At 43.6% G+C, this 17,563-nt stretch overlaps 1 long non-coding RNA gene across 1 annotated transcript; it reads right to left on the bottom strand.

Moving 5' to 3' along the window:
* Window positions 1–375: 375 nt before the first annotated feature.
* LOC114672796 (uncharacterized) lies at window positions 376–12,523 on the bottom strand. The gene is made up of 4 exons (XR_003723282.2): window positions 12,332–12,523; window positions 10,216–10,273; window positions 6,089–6,189; window positions 376–524 (listed from the first exon to the last, which is right to left on the bottom strand). It is a non-coding gene; the product is annotated as an uncharacterized LOC114672796 (long non-coding RNA).
* Between the last annotated feature and the right edge of the window lie 5,040 nt (window positions 12,524–17,563).

Raw genomic sequence — 17,563 nt, 5'->3', positions numbered from 1 at the left:
ATAGCCACACAAAATGGACTGAGACAGGGACCTAGTAAGAAGCTATGCTCTCTGTCAAAATGTTTCTGCATTTCTGAGAGGCAGTGAACCCACAATGGCTTAGCATGTGTGTGTGTGTGTGTGTAAAAGCTAAGAAAAAGTAAAGTACTGGAGAGGGAAAAAAAGTCAGTTAATAACTCAAAGTATTATTCCAGGATGTCATCATTGGCATTAGGGCTGTGCTGAATTTGAGTTTTAAAAAAGTAATATTTAGTGAAATATATTCTACACTCTTTCTATTCAAGGTACAGGGTTGAGTTTTCAAAATCATACTTGCTGAGTTTTGTTTTGTTTTGTTTTTTACTATTTTATTGAGGTATTCAGTACCACCTTTAACAAGGAGAAAGCAGGAGCCATGTGTGTCAATATTAATTAAAGACCTATTTGTCTTCTTTTAGAGATGGCACTAACAGCAGATTCCTTTCTCATTAAGAAGTGGACAGTTAACTGGAGACGCAGATCCACAAGACAGGGCCTCTGGAGACCTGGCAAGAGAAGGAGATGGAAAGTACTAAGCCAGTGAGGGACCCTAGGGCTACACTCTCTTCTCAGTGCAGGCAGAGCTCTAGTGTTGACCCCAGAGAAGAGAGGAAGGGTTTTTTTTTGGTCTGCCCAGAAAAAGAATAGTCCAAGGTTAAAGGATCTCAGCAAGTGCAACAACACCACCAGGGGAGGGGGACTGCTCATTCTGTTTCTCCAGACCACCTGGGGAGATGGCTCCAGGCCCCTCTCTTTTCATGGGACCAGTTGAATGTAGTCCTTCCTGTTACCAAAAGTGGTCAGATAATCAGGGGCTGTCCCTCTAGACACAATCCAGCCACTAGTCCTTTAAAAGTTAGAGATTTTTAAAAATCACATTTTGTTTTTTTTTTTAAAGTATATATGTATGTATGTATTTATTTATTTGTTGAGACAGGGTCTCCTTCTGTCACCCCAGCTGAAGTACAGTGGCACAATCACGGCTCACTGTAGCCTCTACCTCCTGGGCCCAAGTGATCCTCCCACCTCAGCCTCCCAAGTAGCTGGGACCACAGGTGTGTGCCACCATGCTTGGTTAATTTTTAAATTATTTTTGTAGAGATGGGATCCTCCTATGTTGTCCAGGCTGATCTTGAACTCCTGGCCTCAGGTGATCCTCCTGTCTTAGCCTCTCAAAGTCCTGGGATTACAGACATGAGCCACCATGCCTGGCCTACTTATTTATTTATTTTAGAGATAGGGTCTCACTCTGTCATCCACACTGGAGTGCAGTGGTGCAATCATAGCTTATTGCAGCCTCAAACTCCTGGATTCAAGAGATCCTCTCACCTCAGCCTCCCAAGTGGTTAGGACTACAAGTGTGTGCCACCATGCCCAGATAATTTTTTAATTTTTTGTACTTTTTATTTTTTGTAGAGATGGAGTCTCTGTGTTGCCATGGCTGGTCTTAAAGTCCTGGCCTCAGGCTATTCTTTTGCCTAAGCCTCTTAACATGCTGGGATTACAGGCATGAGCCACTGTGTCAGGCTAAAAATCACATTTCTTCATTTTATACATAACATTCAGTGCCTAAAACAAAACTCTTCTATTATCATCAAGGGTCATCCTTGATTATCCAGCTTAATCCTTAAGGCCCACAACTGATCACCAAGGTGGGTTCTCATTCCAAAGGAGTGTCTACTTGTTGGGGCCATGGGTTGGTTCTCAGGTCCTATAAATGGACTTGTCCCAGGGGCCCCAACCAAGACTGTGTGACAATCCAGTAAAATACAATAAGAAAGCCAGAATCGGCTGGGCGCAGTGGCTCATAAATATTTACCTCATAAATATTTATTATATGGTGTCAATAAATATTTACCTATATCATTTTTAGTGACTGAATAATAGTTCAGTAGAATAGATCTACTATACTTTATTTGAAATATCTTATTAGGTATTTAGATCATTTCCAATTTTTTACTTCTATAAACATCACCATAGTGGACATCCTTGTAAAATACATTTCTGTTGTCTATGCCCATTTTAAATAAGCTTTTGATAGATATTGCCAAACTGCCCTCCAGAATTGTACATTTTCACTAGTCGTGAAGCAGCATGTCAATTTGACTATTGGAAATTGGTAGCTGAATGTGGTTTTAGTTTACATTTCATTGATCAATGAAGTTGAACATTTTCCTCATAGACTTGTTGCTTGAGGCCATTTTCAAAAAGAAATAGGATCGCTGGGTGAGCAGTGTTCTGTTCCTCTAGTCTCCCTATCAGTGCAAGCCACTGTTTACTCAGTAAGGGAAAGGGCCAACCTAGAGAAACATCATAAAGCAGGCAAGACTCCTCACTAAGAACCCATCCTCCCAGATGAGATTCCAGTATCCCCCCTCACCCCGCAAAACCCACCGTCAAGGAAGAACTGAAAGCTCATTTATACTAGACTAGAAGTAATTAATAGCACTTTTGCTGAGCTATCCTTCCCAGGGTGTGGGGAGGGCGGGCGGGTATTTAATCCTTCTAAAAGCCTCAAGCGAAGGGAACAAAGCTGTCAAAATTACAGGCTTTCCTCAGGGGGTGGTAGAGATGTTTGGGGCAGGTGGAAGAAGCCAGTTTTTCCAGATCCGTAAGAATTCTAGCACCCTCCTTACCAGGATGTAGGCAGGCCTCCAAGAAGAAGAGGTTGATCACTGGACAGAAGGCTTGTGTTTCAGCATTAACCCCTGTACTCCCTGAGGCTCCATTCTGAACTTTAGTTAGGAGGTGCCTTGCAGAGTTCTTTACAACTATTGGTGCCTAATGTGTGGATGGTGAGTTCCAGTGTGGTGGCATGATATTAAAATATATGAACTAACACCTTTTCTGCAAGATATCAGGCTGCTTCAGATATAACATGAGATCCTAACTTGTGACTCAATATTTCTTTGGAGAGTTGTTTCATGGAAAAAAAATTACTGAAGGAAAAAAGCCTGTATTTATGAAGATGTTTGTTGCAACACAAATGGGGTAGTAAATTATGGTACAATTGCTAGATTAAAAATTACACAATCATTAAAAATAATCATCAGGACATAGGAAAATGTTCCTTTATATAAAAGTAAATGAAAAAATTACATCTATACATATGTATAAAAAATTATGCCCAATCATACTTTAAAATTTACATGTAGGCCGGGCGCAGTGGCTAACGCCTGTAATCCCAGCACTTTGGGAGGCTGAGGTGGGTGGATCACGAGGTCAGGAGATCAAGACCATCCTGGTTAGGCCGGGCGCGGTGGCTCAAGCCTGTAATCCCAGCACTTTGGGAGGCCGAGACGGGCGGATCACGAGGTCAGGAGATCGAGACCATCCTGGCTAACCCGGTGAAACCCCGTCTCTACTAAAAAATACAAAAAACTAGCCGGGCGAGGTGGCGGGCGCCTGTAGTCCCAGCTACTCTGGAGGCTGAGGCAGGAGAATGGCGTGAACCCGGGAGGCGGAGCTTGCAGTGAGCTGAAATCTGGCCACTGCACTCCAGCCTGGGTGACAGAGCGAGACTCCGTCTCAAAAAAAAAAAAAAAAAAAAAGACCATCCTGGTTAACATGGTGAAACCCCATCTCTACTAAAAATACAAAAAAATTAGCTGGGTGTGGTGGTGGGCACCTGTAGTCCCAGCTACTTGGGAGGCTGAGGCAGGAGAATGGTGCGAGCCCAGGAGGCAGAGCTTGCAGTGAGCCGAGATCACGCCACTGTGCTCCCACCTGGGCGACAGAGCAAGACTCCATCTCAAAATAAATAAATAAATAAATAAAAAATAAATGTATATGCAGGCCGGTGCAGTGGCTCACGCCTGTAATCCCAACATTTTGGGAGGCCGAGGCAAGCGGATCACCTGAGGTCAGGAGTTTGAGACCAGCCTGACCAACATGGTAAAACCTGGTCTCTACTAAAATACAAAAATTAGCTGGGCGTGGTGGCACACGCCTGTAATACTAGCTACTCGGGAGGCTGAGTCATGAGAATCGCTTGAACCTGGGAGGAGGAGGTTGCAGTGAGCCAAGATCGTGCCACTGCACTCCAGCTGGGGCGACAGAGTGAGGTTCCATCTCAAAAAAAAAAAAAAAAAAAAAAAAAGATAATATAAATAAATAAACAAATAAATAAAATAAAAATATATAAAATGAGTTCAGAAGAAAATACAGCTAAAAGCAGGATTTATATCTGGCTTCTGACATTAACAGTAATTTAAATTTTCTTCCTCATTCTTTTTGCATTTTCCAAGTTTTTGGCAGTAAGTATGTGTTACTTTTAAAAACAATTTTTAATCAAATAATTGTGAATGCTTATTATGTGATTGTTGTACGGTAGAATATAAATGAATAAAAGCAGATTTTAAACACGTAGGTGTGCTATTACACATATTACACTTCTGTTTTGGGGGGTAAATTGCAGATGAGCCTCTCTCTTACACCAGTTTCCATTGGTGTTGGGATTATATTGTTTATAGAACTATTACTAGTTACCTCTGTGATTTCTAGATCAAACAGGATATATTGTTTGGATAATATTTCTTCTGTTTTGGGGATCAGAACCAATATTACCAAACAATATATCCAAACAATAGGATCCAACAATAGTGGGGAGAGGATAAGTAGGCAGAGGATTGTTGGATCCTATTGTTTGGATTTATACAAACAGAGCTGCTCCTCCACGCAGCCTAGGGGCTGTGTGAGAATGCTATTAATATGCAGATTATGACAAACAGCCCAGAATTGGTAGCTCACTTGATGCTTTTGAAATCACTTTTACACAGATTATCTCACCTCTCTCTCAACCATTCCAAATGACTGATTTAGGTCAAGGACAGATGAACTTGTAATTTCACAGAACTGGAGGCATGGAAAACTAAGGAAACCTGTAATCAAATTTGAACAGAAGGTCTTCAAACCCAAAGTACTTGATTTGAATTAATAGTGTTATAAAAGTTTTTTCAAAAATCTGAGTGGGGACGAGAGGGTCAGGTGATGACCCAGCTGTGGGAAGAGAGGGTGGGGATGGGCCGAGAGCAAGGTACGTGTATATTAGTGCTGTGCTTCCTGTTCCTTTTCTAGTCGTGAGCCCTCAGGCAAGTTACGCAAGCTCCCTGAGCCTCATTGGCCTCATCTGTAAAATGGGACTGGTAATAAGAATGGGTTGTTTGAGGCCAGGTGCAGTGGCTCATGCCTATAATCCCAGCACTTTGGGAGGCTGAGGCAGGAGGATTGCTTGAACCCAGGAGTTTGAGCAACATAGTGAGATCCCATCCCTCACCATGAAAATCTAAAATTTAAAAATTACAAGAAAATTTAAAAATTACCTGAGCATGGTGGTGCACACCTATAGTCCCAGCTACTTGGCAGGCTGATGCAGGAGGACCACTTGAGCCCAGGAGGTCAAGGCTGCAGTGGGCCATGATTACACACCACTGCACTCCAGCCTGGGCAACAGAGCAAGACCCTGTCTTGGAAAAATGAGGGTAGGGGGGTGTTGCTTGAAAACCAAATGAGTTAATTTGTATGTATAACATGTGCAGAGCATGCTCATTAAGTGATAAGTATTGTATTTCTTATTTTCTGAAAAACCAGGAAAACAGTACTTTCTTACTTCTTTGTCAGTAGATGGGGCCAAGAGGGTGGGGAAGCCCACAGCCATTGTCTTGTCCTAGTAGGTCTAGGAGGCAGTGGGAGGGCCTCTGCCATCCTTGCATGCTTGAGAAGAAGGAGAATTATACAGCAGTGACCCCAAAGGTCAACCTTGAGCAGCTAGAGGATAAGGGAGGCGGGCATCACTCACTTTGCAGTTTTGCCAGTGTGTCACTGTGGCTGACTGACCACCTCTGGCCAAGTTTGAAATAAAGACGGGTGAGCTGAAATTCACATCACTGAGAGGCAGTGGAGCAGAGTGGTTCATGGTCTAGATTTAAAATTCAGTTCGGCTGGATTAGAATCCCTGTCTCTCCACATCCTGGCTGTGTGCATCTGGCCATGTTACTGAGTCCCCCTTTGCCTCAGTTTCCTCATCTGATGAAAAAGGAATGATGATGATGATGATGATAACAGTACCTACCTCTCAGCGTTGTTTTGAAGATTAAATGAGTCCATCTGTATAAAGTGTTTAGAACTGCATCTGGCATGTGGCAGGGGTTTGCTCTTATTATTAGGCACACTCTGTGGAATGAATAGGAGAGACAATTTAGGTCAGAAAAGATGTCTGAGATTTTGTTTCCCTGGATCACAGTTTACACTGGTAGACAGGTGGCAGAAAGTTTCAGAAAGGCTTGTTCAAGTTCAGATAGTCAGACGGCAGGAGGGAGGCCGAGAACCTTGGCTCCTCAACCCTTAGTCTCTATGCTCCCTGTGTAGCCACACGTGAATCCAGGCAAAGGTGTGTCATCAATATGAGACATCATCAGCTCTCTCATTGCTATGTCACCTCTGTGGGACCCCAGGAATCTATAGGCTCCCCACCTTAGCTGGAATAAAAGCTGGAATAAAGCAGATAACAGGGTCAGCAGAGTCATTTGGGACTGCAGACAAGTTCATGGGAAAGGAAAGTTACTTGTTTGGTACCAAAAGCCACCCGCCAGCTAAAGAAACAACCCTGCCCTGGGGGTTGGAATGGCAGCTCCCACTGAGCCAACTGGCCCAGCATTCTGGGGATTCAGACAACCAAGAGCATGTACTCTGGAGGGAATATCATGGCAGAAAACAGGTCCTCACGGTTACTACTGGTCACGTGACCCTCTGGTAAAGGCAGAGAAGGAAATCTGAATTTTCCGTAGGAAACAGCAGAGAAGGAAACAGCAGAGAAGGAAATCTGAATTTTCCGTAGGAAGATGTGTTCTAATAAGGTTCTGATCTTTTCAATATCATTCATTACTTAATATAAAATATTATGCCAAAACATAATACCAAATAAATACCAAAGTAAACCATGCAAATCATAAACAATTAGAAAATACAGAAAACATAATGAAGAAAGTAGAATTATCATTTTTTGTGTGGTTCTTTTTGGCTGTTTATGTATATATAACTTGATATAATTTAGGTTATAAAGTACATTAAATTGTATATTCTGAATTTGGTATATTATTTCTTTTATTTATTATTTATTTATTCTTGAGACAGGGTCTCACTCTGACACCAAGGCTGGAGTGCAGCGGTACGATCATGGCTCACTGCCTTGACCTCCTGGGCTTGAGCAATCCTCCCACCTCAGCCTCCTGAGTCACAGAGATAACAGGTGTGTGCCATCATGCTCGGCTAATTTTTGAAATTTTTTGTAGAGCTAGGATCTCATTATCTTGCCCAGGCTGATCTTGAACTCCTGGGGGCAAGCACTCCACCTGCCTTGGCCTCCCAAAGTGCTGGAATTACAAGGGTGAGCCACTGTTCCTGGCCTGCTTTTGGTATATTATATCATAAGCATTTTTCATGTCATTAAATATTCCTTAAAAATATCATTTTTAATAGCTGCAAAGCATTCTGTTGGATGGATGGACCATAATTCTTTGAACTATTGTTAGGTTATTTTCCATTGTTTTTACAGCTACAGGAATGCAGCCCTAGATCACCGAACTTTAATATGTGTGCACACCTCTGATTATGTCCTGAGGTTAAAATCCTGACATAGACTGGCTACTGAGGTTTTGCTTCTGCCCTTAGGAAGGACTCAAAACTCCCCTTTCAGGGCCCCTTGGGAATGAGGAGGAGAAGGGGTGAAGACAGTGGTTCAGATGCAAAATCATTCTCAGGACATGGTGGTAAAAGGTGAGGGTGTCAGTGATAGTAGGTTGGAAATGCTAGTGTCCACATGGGGGCCTCTCTCTCTAGCTTCCCACTTTTGGGGATCTGTTCTCTAGTCTCCTGACTTGCCATCTTAGAAACCTGTCTCAAATGACTTTAGCAAAAGGGAGAGTCAATTGCAAGAATCCTGAAATATCTTCTGTAATCAAAAGAAGGGCATTTGACCAAACCATGGGAAGGGCAGGGATACAGCTGGCCCTGGACCAACCAAATAACCCCCTAGGAGGGCAGGTTCTCAAAGAATATGAAACTTCCACTTTGACCTAAAGGAGTTGGGGCAGGGCAGTGCTCTCAGAAAAAGGAGATACTAGTTTCTAGAGAAAGGGAAGGCTCATGGCCTTTTGGGTGTTGTTTTCTAAGAAGCTGAGGTGGCAAGATGGACCTGGGGCTGCTGCCTCCCACTAGGGGCACTACCTGCCCATGCGGTGGAAAAGTCTAGGTGTGGGAGCCTTTGTTCTGGTTTTGCTCGAGGCCTTAGGGAGGAACATTCTTTTCTTTTAGGTTGTCTCACTGTTTCTTCCTGCTTTCAGGTTGGTGAGTCCTCTAGGACAAAGAGATTCAAGTATGGATCTTGGGGACAAGAGTGAAGGCAGCCAGTAGAGGGTCTAAGTCTTCACTCAAAGGTATACAGTTAGCACTGTGGGCTTCCACAAGGTGCAGTCCGGCTCAACAACCTGAAGCTTTCACACAGAGATGTGGGGCCAAAATGAGTCAATAACAAATGCTGTGCTTTTGCCTAGAGTGTCCCTAGTGCATATCTTCCTCCTGTACCTGTGGTAGAAGAAGGCTGGGAGTCCTAGCCAAATATCTGTCCAGCTCTTCAACACTATCCAGAAGGGAAGAACATGTTTAGGGCTTTTGAGACACATTGCCAAATTGCTCTGTTAAAAATGGAATATTTTGGTATCAAGCGAGAAGTCCAAACCAGGGGGCTCCTGCCAGTCCTGGGCACGTCATCCTCTCAATCAGCTCTAAGTAGCATGCCAGCATTCTGCACAGGATAGAGTTCTCCTTAGAATTGGTTGATCAGACATGACAGTCACAATCATACCAAAGTTATTTGACAAAATATCATATTGCTTTCTTCAATATAATGTTCTTATATCATTTTAAAAAACAGTTCCTGCTTTTTTTTTTAAGTAAAAAGTTGCTAGGGGAATGGAGTACTTTCAAATGGTGTCGAATTCAGAAGAGCTTCATTGGGACACTGTTTTGCTGTGCTTTTTGTTGCCACTGAAGTTTCCTTCTCAAGCACAGGCATTAGCATTCTGGTTGTAGGCTTTCTGCTTTCTCAGGGGTTGGTATTTTTTTGAAGACTGGCCAAACATAGATGAACACCTCATTGCAAGGACTGCCTACCATGACCTCTCTAAGCAGCAACGTGCTGTGATTCGCAGTGAGCCAGGAGGGCATGTGACAAGCTCACACCAGTAGCCACAGACTGGTATTAGCTGAAACATCAAACCCTGTGTGGTTGTTGTATAGTTGCATGATTGAATCAAAGAATGTTAGAGCTGGAAGGACCCTTGGAGACCATAGACTTCAACCCTTTCCACCAGATCTACCCACCTTACAAATAAAGGAACTGAGACCCAGGGAGAGGAAAAGGCTTGTCCATGGTTACACAAGCAGAATAATCAGAATCAAGAATAAGGTGAGGCCAGGCATGGTGGCTCATGCCTGTAATCCCAGCACTTTGGGAGGCTGAGGCAAGTGGATCATCTGAGTTCAGGAGTTGGAGATCAGCCGGTCAACATGGTGAAACCCCATCTCTACTAAAAATACAAAAATCAGCTGGGCATGTTGGTGGGTACCTGGAATCCCAGCTACCCGGGAGGCTGAGGCAGGAGAATCTCTTGAACTCAGGAGGCAGAGGTTGCAGTGAGCCGAGATTGTGCCACTGCACTCCAACCTGGGTGACAAGAGCGAGACTCCGTCTCAAAAAAAAAGAATTGGGTGAAATTTTTACAGTGTTAAAAAACAAGAACCATCAGCCTAGGATCCTGTACCGAGTGAAATTATCCTTCCAAAGAGGAGAGGCTTTCAGTTTTCAGTCTGGCAGGTAAGGGGCATGGAAGTCATCGCTTCATCCTGGCAACAAGTAAAAAGCTAAACAAACTGAAAAGCTAACTCGTTCTAGATCTGTCAAGGAAGTGAGGTCACAGGACAAACTACTGCCCCCCAAATTAGAGACAGCCAGGCAGATAATGAGAATCCAAACTTACTGGAGCAGAAACCCACAAGCAGAAACCTCTGAGAGCCAGTGTCGCTGCAGGAAAAAACTGCTCTATGATTAACGAACGAATGGCTGGAGGCTTGGTAATGACAAGTCTGACAGTTAAGAGCCCCAGGGACCCAGTTACAGGTAAGACACTTTTATGAGTTTACCTTCTGGAGCTCTACCAGGTTCTCAGAGTGACGACTGAAGGAAAATCCCTTTATGTTCCTGGAGGAGGAAGGGAAAAGGAACCATTTTGAAATATACCAGAGCATTCTGGTCCCACTTAACAAGGCCTACCCCAAGAGAAACTATTATATCAGGATCTGCCCTATTGGGGTTTAATTAGAGCTGACCCAGGGAAGGGAAATATCCAACTCCAGCCTCTTTTCCCATTCTGTCTCATGTCAAGGGGTGCAGGGGAAATGAGGAACCCTTATAAAGTTCTCAGCCCTGATGCACAGGCTCCCTAAAAGACTGTGACCCAATCATAGGACTATAGAATGCTACCCCCACACCTCACATCACACCACTAAAGGTCTGTCTACCTAGTGCATCATGCCTGCCTTTCAATAAAAAATTATAAGGCATAAATTACAAGGCAAATTACAAGGCAAAAAGTTACAAGGCAAAAAACACTGTTCAAAGGGACAGGGCAAGCATCAAAACTAGACTCAGATATGGCAAAAATGTTGAAATTATAAGACAACATTATTTCACCAGGAATATTATCAGGCCAGGAATTTAGAACATTGTGAGGTCAGGAATTTAAAACAACTATGACGAATATGCTAAGAGTTCAAATGGAATAAGTAAACAACATGCAAGAGCAGATGAGTGCTATAAGAAGATAGATGGAAAATCTAAGACAGAATAAAAAAATCAATGCTAGAGCTCAAAAACACTGCAACAGAAATTAAGAATGCCTTTGATAGGCTGGGCATGGCTGAAGAAAGAATCTCTGAGCTTGAGGATTATGTCCATAGAAGCGCCTAAAACTGAAAAGCAAAGAGAAAAAGGAAGGAAGAAACAAAACAAAAACAAAAACCCAGGACAGAATCGTGGGACAACTATAAAACATATAATATACATTTAATGGGAATACCAGAAGAAAAGGAAAGGAAGAAAGGAATAGAAGAAATATTTAAAACAATAATAACCGAGGCCAGGCATGGTGGCTCACACCTGTAACCTCAGTGCTTTAGGAGGCTGAGGTGGGTAGATCACTTCAGGTCAGGAGTTCAAGACCAGCCTGGCCAGCATGGCGTTTCCTCATTCAGTCTATTCCTGTGAGATCCTACCCTTTTGGTCTAATCACATTTCTACATGGTGGCCAATCATGCCTTTCCAAGCTCTACTAAACATACAAAAACAATTAGCTGGGCATGGTGACACACGCCTGCAATCCCCGCCACTTGGGTGGCTGAGGCACAAGAGAGAATTGCTTGAACTTGGGAGGCAGAGGTTGCAATGAGCCGAGATCACGCCATTGCATTCCAGCCTGGGCAACAGAGAAAAACCCTGTCTAGAAAAACAAAACAAAAACAAAAACAAACAAACAAAAGATAATAACTGATAATTTCCCTCAAATTAATATCAGACACCAAACCACAGATCCAGGAAGCTCAGAGAACATCAAGCAAGATAAATGCCAAGAAACTCCCGCATTTAGCATAAAATATTCAAACTGTAGAAAATAAAAGATAAAGAAAAAATCTTGAAAGAAGCCATAGGAGAAAACAACTTAGTACATGGAGGAGCAAAGATAAGAATTACATCTGACTTCTCTTTAGACACCACACAATTGACCAGGTGTGGTGGCTCATGCCTGTATTCCCAGTACTTTGGGAGGCCGAGATGGGAGGATCACTTGAGCCAAGGAGTTTGAGACCAGCCTAGCCAACATAGTGAGATCCCATCTCTACAAAAAATTTAAAAATTAGCTGGGCTTGGTGGTGCATACCTGTAGACCCAGCTACTCTGGAAGCTGAGGTAGGAGGATTGCTTAAGCCCAAGACTTCAAGGATGCAGTGAGCTATGATGGTGCCACTGCACTCCAACTTGGGGACGGAGTAAGACTTTGTCTCTAAAAAAGTTAGGAGACAAAAAGAAAAGAAACCATGCAATTAAGAATAGAATGGCTTGAAACGGTGTTGAGTTGAGGGGAGGAAAAAAAAGACCCAACACCAACCTAGAAGTTTATAACCTGTGAAATTATCCTTCGAAAGTAAAAAAGACTTTTTCAGACAAACAAAAATTCAGGGAATATGTCACCAGCAGACCTACCTTGCAAGAAATGTTAAAAGAAGTTCTTCTGAGAGAGGAAATGACATGGGTAAGTGTGATCATATGATAGATACATATTGGTCTTCGTCCACAGTTCCTGGTGCGTAACTCCCATAGCCCTTGTTACAGTCTTTTGTTATAATATTGGGACACTACAGGTCTCTGAAGCAGGCCTCAGGAAACAGAATCTCTCTCTCTGACCTTTTCCTGCCCTCCCTTCATCTGCCAGAGAGGGTCCTGTCACCTACCCTGGAGGAAGGAATGCTACACAGATAGACCAAAAAGAATCTGGACAGGCCTTGCTGAGTTTCCCCACTCAGTCTATTCCTATGAGATCCTACCCTTTTGGTCCAATCACATTTCTACATGGTGGTCAATCATGCCTTTCCAGTGACGTCTCCCTAAAAGGCCCAAGATAAGTTGTGTGCTTGGCATGCACCCATAATCCCAACTACTTGGGAGCTTGGGTGACTGAGGCAGTTGTTCAAGGCGAGCCTGGGTAACATAGCAAGACCCCCTCTCTAAAAAAAGCAAAACCAAAACCAAAACAAAATGCCCAGGAGGACAAAATTTGGGGAGCTTCCTGGTAGCTGAAGACCTGGAGATTCCTGGAGGGCAGTGGGTCCAGGGAGGGCATGGAGGGTCCATGCTCCTTTTTCCATACTTCACCCTATACGTCTCTTCATCTGTAATATCCTTTATAATCAGCTGGTGTCTGGCAGTGGTAGGGGCCAGCCTTGGGGACAGAGCCCTCAACCTGTGGGATCTGATGCTATCTCCAGGTAGATAGTGTTGGAGTTGAATTGGAGGCCACTCATTGGGTGTCCACTGCAGACTTGATTGCTTGCTTGGTGGTGGAGAGAAACACTTCTCACATCTGGTCACAGAAGTCTTCTGTGTTGATGACTTCTGTTTTGAGTGAGAGAACAGAAAAAGCATGTTGAGGGTTACACTCTCTCTCTCTCTCTCTCTCTCTCTCTCTCTCTTACAGTAAGGTATGCAGATCCACATGAAGAAAAGAAGAGCATTAAATGAAAAATTTCCCATCTCTGCAGTAAAACATCCAAACAAAACAAATACATTCCCAAAACATCTGCTTCTGGACTGAGTGTATGTAGTTGGAAGAGGGAAAGGAAAGATGACCCAGAGTCTTTGGGGGAAAGACGTTGCCCTGAAGGAAAAGGGAAGGAAGGAGCCCCCAAGGCTAAAGGAAGGGGCTCAGTGACCTGGTTGAGCCTGGACTGGCAGGGGTTACTTCTGCTTGAGAGTGGGGCCTGGAACACTGCTACCCCAGGTGGGGAGAGGAGTTAGAGGAGGGCAAAACGTGCATGGGGAGGTCTGTGACGAGAAAAAGCCCATGAAATGGCATCTCATCTAGCCACAAGCCAAGTATGGATCTCAGGGAAGGGCTGGGTATGTGGCTCATGCCTGTGACTCCAACACTTTGAGAGACCAAGACAAGAGGGTTGCTTGAGCCAAAGGAGTTTGACACCAGCCTGGACAACATAGCGAGACCCCCTCTCTGCAAAATTTTAAAAAACAATAGGCCCAGCGTGGTGGTGCATACCTGTAGTCACAGAGACTCAGCAGGCTGAGGCCAGAGGGATTGCTTGAGCCCACAAGTTTGAGGTTGCAGTGAGCTATAATCACACCACTGCACTCCAGCCTGGGTGACAGAGTGAAACCTTTTTTCTGGGTGACAGAGTGAGACCTTATCTCTAAAAATTTTTAAATTAAAAAACAGATTTCTTAATAAGCACTTATTAAATACCTTCTATGCTTCGCAGCCTTTGAGTGTTAAGGGTTCATGCAGTTCTTTAATTTGAGGAGTTATCCTTCTCACCCTTAACCACTAACTCAGTATCCCCCTCCCTAAGCAATCAATATGATTTTTACCATAGAGGAATTCATATAGGAAAGGGCTTTATGCCTAAGGCTGTCCATCTATTGTCTGAAGAAGGCCTGCCTTCAAAAACATGTAATCACGTGATGTAGAATATTAGAGGTTCAGAAAGGGAAACAGCAACTCAATAAGCTTTGGTGACTACTGAATTCAGTCCTTCCATATCATAGGTGCTCAAGAAATTTTATGGACTAGTTGAAAGGATCTGGGCAATGCCTCTGTTAGGAATTGTTTATCACCAGGACCAGTTATAAATCAGTGTCTTCATTTATTTTATTTTTATTCATTCAAGAAATATCTATTGAGTCCCTACTATGTGGCAGCAACTGATAATGGAAAGGTGAATGAGTCAGTCCCTATCCCTGAGAACATTAAGGAATAATCGACACGGAGGGTCCCTGGAACCAATGTTGCTAAATAAATAACCGACCCTGGGAAAGAGTAACCACACTTAAAAGGTGTCTTATGCTGGACTGTGTTTAGTTCCTGGGAAGTGTCCCCCTCGGGGAGGCACCATGTGTAAGAATGGGAGTTGTGCCATTTGCCAGTTACTACTTATATAATCCTAAGTTATCTAAACTCATGAGCCTCAATCTCTTTAAAAGCGGCGTAATAATCACACATACCTGACAGCGCTGCTGTGAGGATTTGAGAATAAAATGAAATAATCCATGTTATTAATCACTTTGCTCAGTTTCTGGCACTCAGTAAGAATACATACATTTAGTAGATATTTATGGGCTGAATTCCTTGTGGAAAGGGATTACATTTTAGTCTCTTTGTTAAATACTTCGAGGAATAGGACAATCAATCACACAAGAGGTGGGATCTAAAATGACTCTTCGTAATGATGTGGCCCAAAGAGTATTTCTTGGAGCACCAAAGCCAACAAGCTCTTTCTTCATAATAAAATAGTTGGAGAAATTCTGCTGGCAATGCAATTGCCTTCTCTTGAAGATTCATAATGTATATCAGTAGATTAAGGATGTTAGAAGAGTTTGTAATGAAGAAACCTGTTTAACTTTATTTAGTTCAATGTTTTCTAATCTTATTGGACCAATAATATAGCCTGGAAAAACCCAAACTCCTGAAGCTTCAACTTGGAAGGAGATTCTGGTCAGAGAGAGATGGTTGATGCCAGAGCCCCTGCCTCTCCTGAGGGTTTCTCCTTCCCCATGGAGTTCTCACTTTACTCTCTGCTGTTGCCATCTATTGACTTCCAGGGTTGTTCAGACGCCTCATTAAAACTCACAGTAGAGCTGATGCTGGCTGAAATATTACAAAGACTTTGCTAAACATCAGAGGGAGTTTAGAAAAGAAACATCAAGAAACACATCAGGCTGGGTGCAGTGGCTCACGCCTGTAATCCCAACACTTTAGGAAGCTGAGGTGGGCAGATCACTTTAGGTCAGGAGTTCAAGACCAGCCTGGCCAACATGGTGAAACCCCATCTCTACTAAAAATACAAAAATTAGCCGGTGTGATGGTGCACTCCAGCCTGGGAAGGGCAACAGAGCAAGACCCTGTCTCAAAAAAAAAAAAACAAAAAAAGACAAAAGACAAAAAAGAAACACATGAAAGCCTGATGGGAGTTGTGGCCCCTACACAGCCAGCTCCTGGTAGGCATTGTCCCCTTGAGACCCTGCCTCCTTTCCATCCCTAACAGGCTGGTTGATCTGTGATCAACCCAATCCCAGTCCCCAATGCCAGCTGCCCCAAAGGAACCCGTCCCTTCCTGACCGCCCACACCGGTCTGGGGGCCACCATTGGCTCTTTAAGATATCACACTTGGGCCTATGAAGCTTCTCTTAATTAACTGACAAGCAGACACTGGGTTGAACCAATTAAATGAGCTCAGGGATGACTCACTGGAAGGAAATGCAGAGATAAGGAACCAGATAATCTGATTCACGTGGTCAGCCTCTCTAGGTTCTAGTTTATTTACCTGCAGAATGTCAGAGATGATGGATTTATCCAACCTCTGACTATGATTCTAAAATATCCTATAGCTTGGATCTCCCTGTCAGATAATAAGTCAGTTCTACTGGATTATTTTTTAATGTAACAAGATAAAAATTCTATGTAGAAGTTACTTCTTTTTGAGACGGAATCTCTCTCTTTCTCCCAAGCTGGAGTGCAGTGGCACGATCTCAGCTCACTGCAATTTCTGCTTCCCGGGTTCCAGGGATTCTCCAACTTCAGCTTCCCAAGTAGCTGGGATTACAGGCGCACAACACCATGCCCAGCTAACTTTTTTTATTTTTAGTAGAGACGGGGTTTCACCATGTTGGCCAGGCTGGTCTCACTCCTGACCTCAAGATATCTGTCCACCTTGGCCTCCCAAAGTGCTGGGATTACAGGTGTGAGCCATCACACCCCACCAGAACTTTCTTTAAAATAAAAACAAACAAACAAACAAAAACAAGCCTGTAAATCCCAGCACTTTGGGAGGATGAGGTGGTAGAATCACAGGGTGAGGAGTTTGAGACCAGCCTGACCAACATGCTGAAACCCCATCTCTACTAAAAACACAAAAATTAGCCGGGCGTCATAGCGTGTGCCTATAATCCCAGCTACTCAGGAGACTGAGGCAGGAGATAATTGCTTCAACCTGGGGGAGACGGAGGTTGCAGTGAGCTGAGATCCTGCCACTACACTCCAACCTGGGTGACAGAGCGAGACTCTGTCTCAAACAAACAAAAAAACACTGGAGTTCTTTAGCTCTTAAAAAGTCTGAATTAGTTTTCCCCACACAGATATGGTCAGGAAGAAATGAGAAAACATGACTCTGACCTTGGGCAATTTCTGTTTCTACCTGATCCCTTTCGCCTTCCCTTTCCTCCAACATTACTCTTTTTTTTTTTTTTTCCCCTGAGATGAAGTCTCACTCTGTCGCCCAGGCTGGAGTGCAGTGGTGCGATCTCAGCTCACTGCAACCTCTGCTTCCCAGGTTCAAGCAATTCTCCTGCCTAAGCCTCCTGAGTAGCTAGGATGACAGGTGTGCACCACCACGCCCAGCTAATTTTTGTATTTTTAGTAGAGATGGGGTTTCACCATGTTGACCAGGCTGGTCTCGAACCCCTGACCTCATGATCCACCCGCCTCGGCCTCCCAAAGTGCTGGGATTACAGACGTGAACCACCATGCTTGGCCCATTACTCTTAAAATTATAAGATCTCACCCAAGGTGGAGGAAATCACTTAACTCATCCAGGGATAAGAACTTTTGTTAAAGGGTTGGTTTATTCCTTCACACACTTTGCACATACACAATCCTTCCCACCCCGATCCCCCCGCCTTTTCAATTGTTTATGGTCTGGTTGCTACTTC

Source organism: Macaca mulatta, chromosome 15 (assembly GCF_049350105.2).
Source record: "Macaca mulatta isolate MMU2019108-1 chromosome 15, T2T-MMU8v2.0, whole genome shotgun sequence".
NCBI lineage: Eukaryota > Metazoa > Chordata > Mammalia > Primates > Cercopithecidae > Macaca > Macaca mulatta.
This window is presented reverse-complemented; position numbering and strand designations above follow the sequence as displayed.